This window comes from Tupaia chinensis, unplaced genomic scaffold, assembly GCF_000334495.1.
Source record: "Tupaia chinensis unplaced genomic scaffold, TupChi_1.0 Scaffold000197_1, whole genome shotgun sequence".
In the NCBI taxonomy this organism is placed as follows: Eukaryota; Metazoa; Chordata; class Mammalia; order Scandentia; family Tupaiidae; genus Tupaia; species Tupaia belangeri.
The window spans coordinates 1,090,036-1,102,795 of record NW_006159672.1 but is presented as its reverse complement, the minus strand read 5'-3'; positions in this window follow the sequence as shown (position 1 = coordinate 1,102,795).

Genomic DNA, 12,760 nt, shown 5'->3' with positions numbered 1-12,760 from the left:
TATTCAGTCACAAAATCATACTTATTCTTGGGAAGTTTAGTTACCCATCACCATCCACCTCAAAGTCCTACTAATTCAAAGTTACTCTAATATATAATACTATTAACTTATTATAAAACTTTGAACATAAAGGAGAACCAGCAGTTGGCGTAATGGCTATGTTGCTGGACTCCCACGTAGTCGACCGCAGTTCGCGTCCCGGACCCGGTGGCTTAAAACTCACGCTGGGCACGTGTGCGTGCGTGCCCAAGATCCCGAGAGGAGAATGGAGGAGAAGGGATTGCGGCGTGACCATCCCCCCTGGGGGGTAATTTCTCGCTTTCTGTCTCTATGTCTCTCTCTGTCTGTCTGGAGAGCGCACACGCCCTATAGTGAAAACCTCTCAAAACAAAACAAAACAAAACAACTTTGAACATAAAGAAATTATCAACAAGGAAAAATCTAGAAACATACATATTTGCTGAAGGTTTGAACTTTACATCAGGGTTCTTTTTCTAGATTTTTCCCATAGGGTGAGGATGCTTGTGCTCATGGGAGAGAGACAAGAGGGGAAAAGTGAGAAATCACCCCTTGGGCCAGGGGTGGCCATTCCATAATCCCTTCTCCTCTATTCTCCCCTCAGGATCCTGTACACACATGCATATATGCCTGGCAAGTTTCCCTTGTCCTCCATTCTCCCCTCAGGATCCTGAACACACATGCATATATGCCTGGCAAGTTCCCCAAACCACCGAGTCTGGGTCTATGTGTTTATTTTCAGGAGAAATCTTGTAACATACAAAGAAGACTGGAGTATAATTTATAGTCCCAGGTGGTGGTGAAGGGTACCATAAGTTTCTTTCCAGCCTAGAGCTGGTATTTCAGTCAATGCCCTTGGCACAGTGAGGTAGATTGACATTTCTTTTCCTCAAGTAGTAATAACTGCTTAATAGTAACTTGTTCTAAAATTACTAGATAACTATGTATTCTTTTACATTTGGTGTAATGGAACTACCTGAAATATTATTTTGAAGGAGTCTGATTTACTCTATAGGATTAAAATGTTTCAGGGGTCATAGTATGAACCATAATTAACCTACATAGTCCTGTTATGATGAGGTAGGTTTCATATTTCCGAAACAAACAAATTGCATAAAATATGCTCTCTAATTTTATAAAAACATACACTCTGTGATGACAACTTTAGAGAAATCAATACTGTACACTAAGATAAAAGTAATTAGCCCATTGGATCCCCCAGTGAGTTGTGTTTGCAAAGCACAGTGGGAAAGCCTTCAGGAAAAGTCTTCCTATCATTATTTGAATTTGATTTGATCCTCTCAACAAACCCTGTGAGTTAGGCAAGTAAGGCAGGGAGTGTTCTCTCCTTTAATATGACACTCATGGGGTCTAAATAGCTATTCCCCCAGTCAGCCTCACATGACCATAAATGATTGACACCCTCACATGTTACACGTGGAGTTGCAGGTCACACTTCAGTGGCCTCGTGCCTTCTGAGGCTGCTCAGTCTCTCAGACATTGGGGGAACAAGCAGGTTCTGGAAAGGGCAGGTAGGTTCAAGAAAGTTGCAGAAAGGACTTTCCCTTTGCCTGCCCAACATCCACCCAGTGCCCACTCTGTATCCGTCTTTCTCTTACACTGGAATCAGTCCTTAATTGTAGACTTGAAGCCAAGTTCTTAGTTTCCTGGATAGGAGGCAAGTGTGGTAATATGGGATGGGATAGTTCAGAGGCAGGAGCCTTTCTCACCTTGCAATTTCACCTTGAAGAGAAGCTGGAGCTTGTTGGACCCTGAACTCCTCAGGGTTCTTTCTACGTAGCACCCAGCACCTCAGAAGCCTCGAGCAGGTGTCATCCAGCCAGTGGTATAAAGAGCTGACTCCTCTAACAACTAAGGGTGGTGTGGTCTACTCTCTGGTCCTCATCCTTGTCCACAACCCCCTCTCCACTAAACTCCCCACCTGGGAGAGCTGAGCACACAGCTGCAGGCTCCTTTTGCAGACTGCTGTGGCATCTCATTGCAGTTGTAAGAATCTGGCAAAGTCACTGCCACTGCTTGAACTTCTATTTCCCCCAACTAACAAATACTAAGTAATAGAGATAATAATCAGTGTAGGATCAAGTGGGGGAAGATCTGGAGTCAGATTCTCTGGGATATGCTACTTTGATTAAGAGAAATTACTTAATTTCAAAAAGCCTCATTTTAATTATTTGGGAAATGGGGTAACAATAGCAAGTTTAGCTCACAGGACTGCCATGAGGGTGAAACATAGTAAAGAGCTCCGTGCCCTTAATAACTGTTGGTCATCCCTCTTTCACAGAACATAGTAGAAACTCTACAGGTGAGACCAGTGCCACCACTCTGAGCTATAACAGGTCACATGAACTCTTTTGTCCTATAAACAAGCAATAAATAAAAAACTTTACTCCAGGGAGGTTAGTACAAAGAGATTTCAAAAAGTTTCTGGAACGATGGAATTAAAGGATAAGTTATTTGGTGGAAAAAAAAATTGAAATCTGTACAGTTCTTTTTTTTAATAATATGGACTTCCATAAACTTTTTAAAGACCTCTCATAGACTTGCCCAGGCACCTAAAACTGGCAAGGGGCAGAGCAGAATTAAACACAGGTCTCTGGGTCCCTTTTTACCTGCATTTGGTTCAGTTCTATAAACTTTAGTGTGTATCAGTCTAATGGTAAAGTCTGAGAGTAATCGGGGGGAAAAGACTGAAGGTCTGGCTCCCAAAGCTCTGTCCCAGATCCAAAAATGACATCCCTGACACATCCCCAGGACTGAAGTCCCCATCTCACCCTGTTAACTGAACAGAAAGAGCAAAAAAAGGTAATTTGCTCAGGGTAAGGTGTCCAACTTGTTCAAATCCTTGGGTGAATTTGGGTGCTAACCCAGGATGGAGAAGTCCATCTCCCCAACATGGCCTTCCCACTGCACATGGAGAAGGATTTTTTGTGATCCTTAACATAAAAAATCATGGCCCGGGTTACTCCTGGTGATCAGAGTCACTGGTTTATTAAAGCTGCACTGGAAGAGGAGCTGAAACATGTGGGATGTCTGTGAGCAGGGCTATCTGGGAGGGGCTGCAGAAATGTAGGTGCAACCTGTCCTACTATGAAAGCTGCTGATTCTGTGTTGGTTGTGCTCTTCCTGCTATGTTTTCATGCCACAAAGACTCTGAAAAATAATTATAGCGTCTGTTAGAATTTCAGAGAATATCCTAGTTTATAAGAAACAAACAATTTTTCATTCATGATAGGTTTGAGATTGTGCAATTTCATTTTCAAAATGTTTTGGTGTTTAGTAAGAAAATAAAATTAAGGTATTTATTTATTTAGAGACTTTTTTTTGCTATAGGGTGTGTGCACTCTCCAGAGAGACAAAGACAGAGAGACAGAAAGTGAGAAATCACCACCCCACAGGGGATGGCCATGTCGTAATCCCTTCTCCATTCTCTTCTTGAGATTTTGGGCATGCACCCACACGTGCCCAGCATGCGTTTCAAGCCAGTCGGTCCAGGACTCAAATTGCAGTTTGAATCCATGTAGAGTCCAGGACTCTATGTAGAGTCCAGCAATGTAACCATTATGCCATCTGCTGGTTCCATGACTATTTATTTTTAAACAACTACTTTCAAACAAATGAAATAGCCTTTCTACCTCTTGCTTTCCACCCCTACCCCCTTGCCAAAAGGAGAGGAGGCTTTATTTTTTCATCTTGACCCTTAGTGAATAATCTACTCATATGGTTATTCTGAAGCTTCCCACTTCAACAAAACGTGCAGCTCATGAAAGAGGAACTTAGTCCCACGTTGAGAAGGGGAGGTTCCTCCTTTTCTCCCTTAGTGTAGAGCAACAGAAGTACTCAGAGAGGGTCTTCCAGTATAAATTCTAGTCCTCAGCGCTCTACTGCAGGAGTGAGCATGACTATAAATATTCACTGCTCACCAGGTGCCAGGCCTCAGCGTGTGCTGTAGAGGTGGGATTTCATCAAATCCACACAACCAAGCATGGGTTGGTTTATAATTAACCCCATTTTAAAGACAGGTTACTGAAGAGGCTTCAGTTGCTTAAGTAGTGTTTTCACTATCCCACAGCAAGGGAGTGGCTGAGCAAAGCTTTAAACACAGACTTGCCTGCCAGCGTCTCACAAGAGGTATGTGACTGACAACCTGACAGTGCCACCGTGTGCGTATATAAAAGAGCTGTAAAAAAAGTCTAAAGTACACAACCACGTACTAGACCTTGGCCTCTGCCAGCCATCCTAGACATGTGTCATGTTGAGGGACTACGTACTAGACCTTGGCCTCTGTCAGCCACCCTGGACATGTGTCATGTTGAGTGACTCATGTTGAATTCTTACACTATTTAAGCAGGTAAACCATTGGCTTTTCAATTAGAAAAGTAACAGTTGGCACCAGCCACAACACATAGTTCGCTATCTTTCCTGACCCCTTAAATGGCTCATGGACTTAAGATAGACTACCCTCTTATTGATGATGCTGTCACAGTGGTAAGTAGGGATTGTTATACTGATGGCAATTGATATAGTGGAGAAATGCATGCTTGTGTCGGAGAGGGAGTTCTAGTGGCTACTCTGGTTTATTAAGCATCTACTACATTTAAGACACAGAGGAGGAGCTAGGATTCCAGCAATGCGCTCAATAGACATGGAGCTCATGGTGCAGCTGGACAAGAGATGTTGATTTGAAGCAGAGCTACCGGGAACTGTGGGGAGAAAGAGGAACCTAAACCACTTAGGAAGACTTCCCAGAGCAAGTGACGGCTTTGGCTCCACCACAAACTCTGTGACCTCCAACGAGGACTGAAACAGACCTGAGATAGAGTCTAAAACAACCCACTCATCCTGTGGAGGAGTAAAAGAACCCCAAATATAGTGAGCTAAGGCACAGCTTTCCTATATCTCCTTCCTCATTTGAAGAATAAAATAAATAAAAGAGTAGAAGAAGATTTAGGAACCTCTAAGGTTGGTTTTCTTGTTTTTGTTTGTTTGTCTTTTGACTTCATAGAGCTCATTTTCTTAAAAGAAACCTTTTCATAAATGCCAAATGTGAAAACATGAAGGTTCCAAATAAGCAGGTTATATGGAATAAGTATTTTCTAGGGAGCTTTCCTATAAAACTCTTACTCTTGTGAATGCTTTTATTCCAGGAGCAGAATAATGAGCCTACGAACTGGGGATCTTACTTTGTTGTATAGTATCATCGAAACATTCTTTTCAGCTTTTGCCCAACAAAAGACCATGAATAAATAACAATGATAATAGTGTATATTTTATAAAATGTAAAAAGATCATTTCCTGTTCTAGAATAAGAAATATTTTAACAAATGACTTGGTTTCAAGATTTCTCCTTTGTGGGGCTGGCAGGTGGTGTGGTGGTTAAGGGTGCTGGATTCCCACATGGCCGACTGCAGTTCGAGTCCTGGACCTGGTGGTTTGCTTTCTCACTCCCCACCCCCCTCATTCTGTCCATCTCTGGTCAAATTGAAATAAATAAATCAATCAACAAACAAATAAATAAAATTAAATTAAATAATTCTTTAAAAAAAAAAAGATTTCTCCTTTGTTTTCCACTTGCTCTTAGGGTTGAATTGTGTCCCTTTCCCCCATTCATATGCTGAAACCTTAATCTCCAATGTATTATATTGGAGATGGAGCCTTTCAGGAGGTAATTAAGGTTAAATGAGGTCATAGAGGTGAGGCCCTAGTCCAATATGACTGGTGTCCTAATAAAAAGAGGAAGAGGCACCAGGGATGTTATCTCACAAAGTAAAGGCCAGTAAAGAACATAGTGAAAAGATGACCACTGCAAGCCAAGGGTAGAACCATCAACAGAAAACAACCTTGCTGGTTCCTTGATCTTGGACTTCAAGCCTCCAGAACTGTGAGAAAATAATTGTCTATTAAGTTTCCCAGTCCATGATATTTTGTTCTGATAGTCCTAGTAGACGAATGTACTTACATATAAATACAGAGTCTGTGGATTATCGTTGCAGCAACTCCAGGACCTGGGAGCTCCGAGACTTCCTCCTGAGCACTCCACATCTTCCTAGAAATGTATTGTAGCTATGCTCTGACCCAAGTCAGCTTAATGCTAGGCCAGGCCTCAACTGTCCCACTTAAAGGACTTTTCTCCCAGACGCCAGCATTTGGCATGGTGATTAAGGCAGTGGACTCCCTCCTTGTTGACCGCAGTTTGAGTCCCAGACCCGATAGCTTAAAAATCATGCTGGGCACATGTGTATATGTACCAAAAAAACAAAAGGAGAATGATGGAAAAGGGACTGTGGCATGGTCATTCCCTCTGGGGGGGGGAGGGTGCTTTCTCATCTTCCCTCTTTCTGTCTCTGTCTTTCTTTCTCTGTCAAGTCCACTACCCTATGGCAAAAATGAACAAACAAAATCTTTTAAAAAAATGGATTTTTCTCCTTGTGTAAAATTGTTTAGCTTAACACCTCCATGAACAGTTTACAGTCAAAGACCTGTTCAATCAAATAAAAACTCAGAGAATTTTGAGAGCACAACAAAATGCAACATTTTTAAAAAGGTTTTTCTTTTTCTTTCTTTCTTTTTTTTTTTTTTTTGGCATGTTTAAATTCACTGCAAAATTGAGAGGCAGGTACAAGATGTATCCCCCGCCCTTGCTTATGCATGGCCTCTGTCAGTATAGTATCCTGAGACAGGAGAAAGCTAGAAAATGGAAGCGGTACAGGAGATGCAGCATCTGCCTGTGTAGCTAGATAGAAAAACCCCATTAGAGCAGAAAATTTCCTGCCCAAAGTAATATAGGCAGGAAAGTAGTGGGGGATGTCTAGCCAATTAAGCCACATTTGGTAGTCAATGAGATGAATCAATGGGCCCAGCTGCGAGAAAGTTGCTCACTTGTCCAATGCCAAGGAATGCACATGGACACACGAGGTATGGGGAAGCAAGACTTTTTAAAAAAATTTTTGGAGAGGTTATAGGGCATGCACACTCACCAGAAAGACAGAGAGAGACAGAGAAACAAAAAGCGAGAAATCCCCAGGGGGAATAGCCATGACACAATCCCTTCTCCTCCATTCTTCTCTTGGGATCTTGGGCACACACGTACATGTACCTGGTGTGAGTTTAAGCCACCAAGTCTGGGACTTGAACTACAGTTGACTACATGGGAGTCCATAGCCATTACATCAACTACTGGTCCCAGGGAAGCAAGACTTTAATGGTAGTCTTGCAAGATTGGGTTTCTGATAGTCAGGCACACCCAGTAGGGTTATAAGTGATTTATTCCCAAGTGTGCAAGTCCCTCTCCCGTTTCCTCTTTGACTGAGTACTGTGGGGTATGCAATCTTTCTGGACATTGTATAAATTTTAATATTCTCTTATTAGTTATTGAGGTGCAGGCTCAGGAAAAGCTCATAAAAAAGGCCTGCCAGATGTCCTGAGGAGGGAGAAGTTCTGGGAAGTAAAAAGGAAGAAAAGGGCTGGTGACCAGTCACCATCTTCAGAAGTCATTTCTCAAGCGCAAATTGTGTTGGAGTTTTGTTTACTCAGGAACTTTTTGGGAATGTGTATTTTCTAGGTTATCACATCTGCAAGCTGGTTAAGCAACTTTTGTTAAACTATTTTTGAAAAGGAATCACTTAAGGCTATTTTCCTACACCAGTTACTTTTTTTTTTTTTTTGGAGAGGTTTTTTCACTATAGGGCGCGTGCGCTCGCCAGACAGACAGAGACAGAGAGATAGAAAGCAAGAAATCACCCCCCAGGGGGGATGGTCACGCTGCAGTCCCTTCTCCTCCATTCTCTTCCCGGGATCTTGGGCACGCACGCACACGCACCCAGCATGAGTTTTAAGCCACCAGGTCCAGGACGCGAACTGCAGTCGACTATGTGGGAGTCAACAACATGGCCATTACGCTAACTGGTGGTCCCCCCACTCCTACTTCTTGGGAGTGTACTTTCACTTTTACTTTATAAACTATCCTTCATTTCACTATTGGCATGTTTTGTTCAAATTCTTTGTCTGAAACACCAAGAAACAACATGGATATCATCACAGAATTCACCCCACAACAATCCCATACCAGAGAGTACATTTGTGACAACCGATGAAACTACATTAACACACACAATAATCACTCAAAGTTCATGATAATTACTCAAGATCCATTTTTTTTCCCTCTGCCAGAGGGCCCGTGTGGTTGACAGGCCAAGAGAGTGGGAAAGTGAGAAAGCACCCCCACCCCACAAGGAACGGTCACACATCAATCCCTTCTCCTACACCTCTCCCTCCTTTCAGGATTTTGGGTACACATGCACACATGCCCAGCTTGTTTTTCAGACCATTGAGCCTGGGGCTCAAACCGCAGGGGCAGCCATATGGGATCCAACTGCCTTAACTATCATGACCCTGACTAGTCACTCATAGTCCCCAGGGGACATTAATGTTGATACATCACTTTTTCAGAGGGTCCTAAAGAGATTGGTTTTCCTTAAGAGTCTCCCTAGATATGAATGATAAGGCTTCACATTTTAAAACAGTCTTAAAAACGAAGGAGGACTGGGTGAGACAGTGAAATAGCAGAAACACAATGCTCCATGATGCTGGAATCACATGTGAAGGTCCCATGTTCATATTCTAAGGCCTCCTAGTACACGCCAAATGTGTGCATTCCCATGATCCTGGGGGTGGATCACAGTGCGAAGACCCTGTTGGGATGTGCTGGTGAGGGTGCCTCCTTCTCTCTCAGAAGAAATAAATCAATAAATTTTACAAAAATGATGAAAGATTCTAAAGAGCTTTTGCTTATGTGGCCTATATCTGTTAATATTAACCATAGCATAAATTAAAACTAACAACTACTAGAACCAGCAGGTGGTATAATGGTTACATCACTGGATTCCCACATATCCGACTATGGTTTGAGTTCTAGACTTGGTAGCTTAAAACTCACGCCAGGCCTAAGTGCATGCATGCCCTAATTCCTGAGAGGAGAATGGAGGAGAAGGGAGTTTGGCATGGCCAAACCCCATGGGGAAGGAATCTCTCACTTTGTGTCTCTCTCTCTCTGTCTCTCCAGTGAGTGCACATGCCCTATAGTGGAAATCTCTCTAAAAACAACATCAACAAAAACCTAACAATTATTTACAAATATTTTTATTTATTTGAAAATAATAATAATAAACTCATTACATGTTCTTATAAATAGCATATTTTAATATAAAGCTATATTTTTAAAACAAAAATAGTGAGAAAAGTATCATTCTCTTAAATTTTTCTCATCTCTTTAACATCTGATTTAATATTATAAAACACGATTGGATTTTCACATCTGCCTCTGTCTTTGATCTAACGTGATAAGTTACTTTGATTGAAGGAAATCTGACTTTAAACAAAGTTATAATTAGAACAGGGAGGAGTATTTTATAGTCTCTTTAGATACTATGGACTTTTTTTGGGGGGGAGATACTATTACACCAAAACTTGACAAGTGATAGTTACTCAGAGGTCAGTAGAAATGTGGAATCTGGAACTATATTGGTGAACTTCTCCTTTCCCATTGCATTAAAATCTGTTTGGGTCTGGCCACTAGGATGTTAAGACACTGTGCTTCACTGACTGGGATAACATCATGGAAGACTGGATGTGATTCTCAATATAGTCTAAAGACTAAATTTAGAGATTATAGTACTATAATCCCAGTGATTCCAGGAGGCTGAGGTAGGAGGACTGTGAATTCAAGGCTGGCCTGGATGATATAGTAAGACTCTGTCTAAAAACAGAGCTGGACATGGATGTGTGGGTATGTAGTTCTATTAATAGACAGGAGACTGAGGTAGAAGGATTGCAACATGGTGGGACTTCATCTTAAAAAAAAAAAAAAAGATTGGTCTTTCTTGTGCTGTGAATAGATCTTTTACCCACCCATTCATCATTTTGTAACGTTAATTAGCCATCACTTAGAAAATACTAGTTTACTGATTTACACAGATCTTCCAAATGTTGACACGTTCTTTGTAAACATAAAAAATTCACCTTCCCTGATGTTACCACCAATCTCATCAGAAAAGTCTTTAAGTATTGGGAAGTTAGTGAGCTCACAATGGCAGATACAAGCTATCCAAAATTCTAAATTTTTCCTTGAAAACTAAAATTTTATCATTGGCAACCAGTACTGTCAGTTGTTTTCCTTAGAGTGTTAGACTGACTTTATTCATTTGTAAGAAAATGTTGCCAGATACTCCAGGTTGGAAAACCATAGTGTGTTAATCATTCTTTCAAGTAAAAACGGGATTCCATGAGAAAAATGCACCTCACAATTCAATCAATCATACAAACGCTGTTCCTAGAAACAACCATAGTATTTCAGCAGCATGGAACATATTTTATGTGTATTTTTGTTTTCATTAAAGGTGCTTCTAACTAAAATTGTTTTTTGTTGTTGTTGTTGTTCCCTCTGAGTATGAGATGAACACAAGGACGACTTGAGCAGTTTGGTACTAATGCCTTGTTTTGTGCAATGACACAAGCCATTTTACTTACATTGCTTTTCTACCATCTGTTCAAGTATCGGCCCAGTTAAAAAGGAAAGAGCATCTTAATATTGTAAAAGAAATAGCTCTTATCTGTAGATCTCACAAAGTGGTCTCAAGAATCCCAAGCAACCCAGGCCTACTCTTTGAGACCGTCTGAAAGTATCTTCCCTCCTCAAACTCTGACATTCTGGAATAAGTGAGGAGAACAAAATTCAATAAATAAATGCCACATGCATTTTTTTTGTTTTGTTTTGTTTTTTTCATCAGTTAAGTTTCAGTACAGAATTCCTACAGTCAGAAGACTTCCATATCTATGAGAAAATATTCTGCCTATTTTGTTATTATTTACTTCCCTGTGAGTAGCTTCTTCCCAGAGGTGATCAGTGGAGACCACCACAACCTCATCAAGAGAGCTTGATGACTTGGACTTCATCGCCAATAAAAATCATTTGAATGGTTTGCACATTTATTTAGAAAAGGAATCAACTCATCATCGCATAGGTGAGCAACATTGATGTTTGAAGGTCAGCATTTCCAGATGGTCTGATCTACATGTGATCTGCCACCAGTGGCTCCACCTCCACACATAATCAGTTGCACACCATGCGAAGTGCTAGAAATACAGAGAGAAAAAGATGCAGAGGACAGTCATAGAATAATAAGGTCTCAGGCAAGGGAGAAACTTTGAAGGAGTTGGTAAAGTCCTCCCAGAGGAAGGGTTGTGTTCATGAAGTCTTAAAGGATGACTAGGAGGTCCTCTTATAACAGAGGGAGAAAGGATATTCTGCTCTTGTCCCCACCCCAGGAAACCTCTCTTTGAGAGCTGCTTGAACCAGTTTAAAAGCCACACAAGAAAACAGCCCACTGACTTGAGAGTCTTGTCTTAGAACAGTTTTCCACACTCTGGGCACTGCTTGTGTTCACCGGCCTGCCTTGATCCTGAACAGGCTGATTCTGAGGATTAAGTAGATTAAATAGATCTACCAGCTGAGTGAAAAGATTTCCTCCCCATTGCAGATGCCACCTTGGGCTTTCAAGGCAATTCCTAAATATTTTTTGTGTAATGGGCTCATAGTTGAAATAGATAAATGATTTTCTATAGTAAGTAGGAACAGATTACTTGCAGATAGGTTTTTAAATTAGTTTTAATTATTCTAAGACATATCACTAGAACTCTATTGGAATAAAATTTTAAAAGGAGGTTAGGATCCTAAGACAGTCTCCATTTTTCAACTGATAACCTGTATAGTTTTGTTTATTTATTTATTCCTTCCTACGTGAGAGGTGGAAGGAAGAGAAAAGCAGTACCTCTAAGAAGGTGTAGACTCCGCTATCCACTCCTAGCCTTGGCCAGCCATGGAACATGGGAGGCTCACCTGCAACTTAGGGAGGTCTCCAGGCACGAACCAGGAGCCCTGTCGTGTGGGTCAGCCTTGTAGATGTCTCATTTCACTGCTATGCCATCATCCAGCCCTGATAATCTGTGTCTTAATAAAGTCTCTGACACCAACTACCTTGTTTTGTTCTATTTCTATAAGGATGACAGCTACAGAGAATGGAGATATGGAGAATGTGGTTATATCCATGTAGTAGAATGCGATAAAGCAACTGAAAATCATGCTTGAGAAGACAAAGCAATGTACAATATGAGGTTGCGTGAAAAAGACAAGAATCACTGTTAACACAGGTATCTCTGGGTGTACTGTTTGTTCCCCCTTATGTTCTCCTGTATTTTTTTTCTTTCTTTCTTTTAATTGCCAGAGGGCATGTTCACCCAACAGAGAGAGACAGAGAGTCAGAGAGAGAGGGACAGAGAAAGCACCCCCATGGTGTATGGCTATACCAAATTCCCTTCTCCATTTCTTAATCCTATCAGGATTTGGAACATGCATGCACATGCACTGGGAATATTTTTCAAGCCATTAAGGACAGGATTTGAACCATGGTTGGCTATGTGGAATCTGGCTCCCTTAATTATTGGGCTATAAGGCCAGTCCAACTTCTTCATTTCAAAATGAACAAAAAATTTATTTTTTTAAAAGAAATTTGCTCGAAGGTATATGCACTCTCTGGAGAGAGAGAGGGGGAGGAAAAAAGAAAAAGAAAGAAAGAAGAGGAAGAAAGAAAGAGAGAGAGAGAGAGAAAGGAAGGAAGGAAGGAAGGAAGGAAGGAAGGAAGGAAGGAAGGAGAAAGGAAGGAAGGAAAGA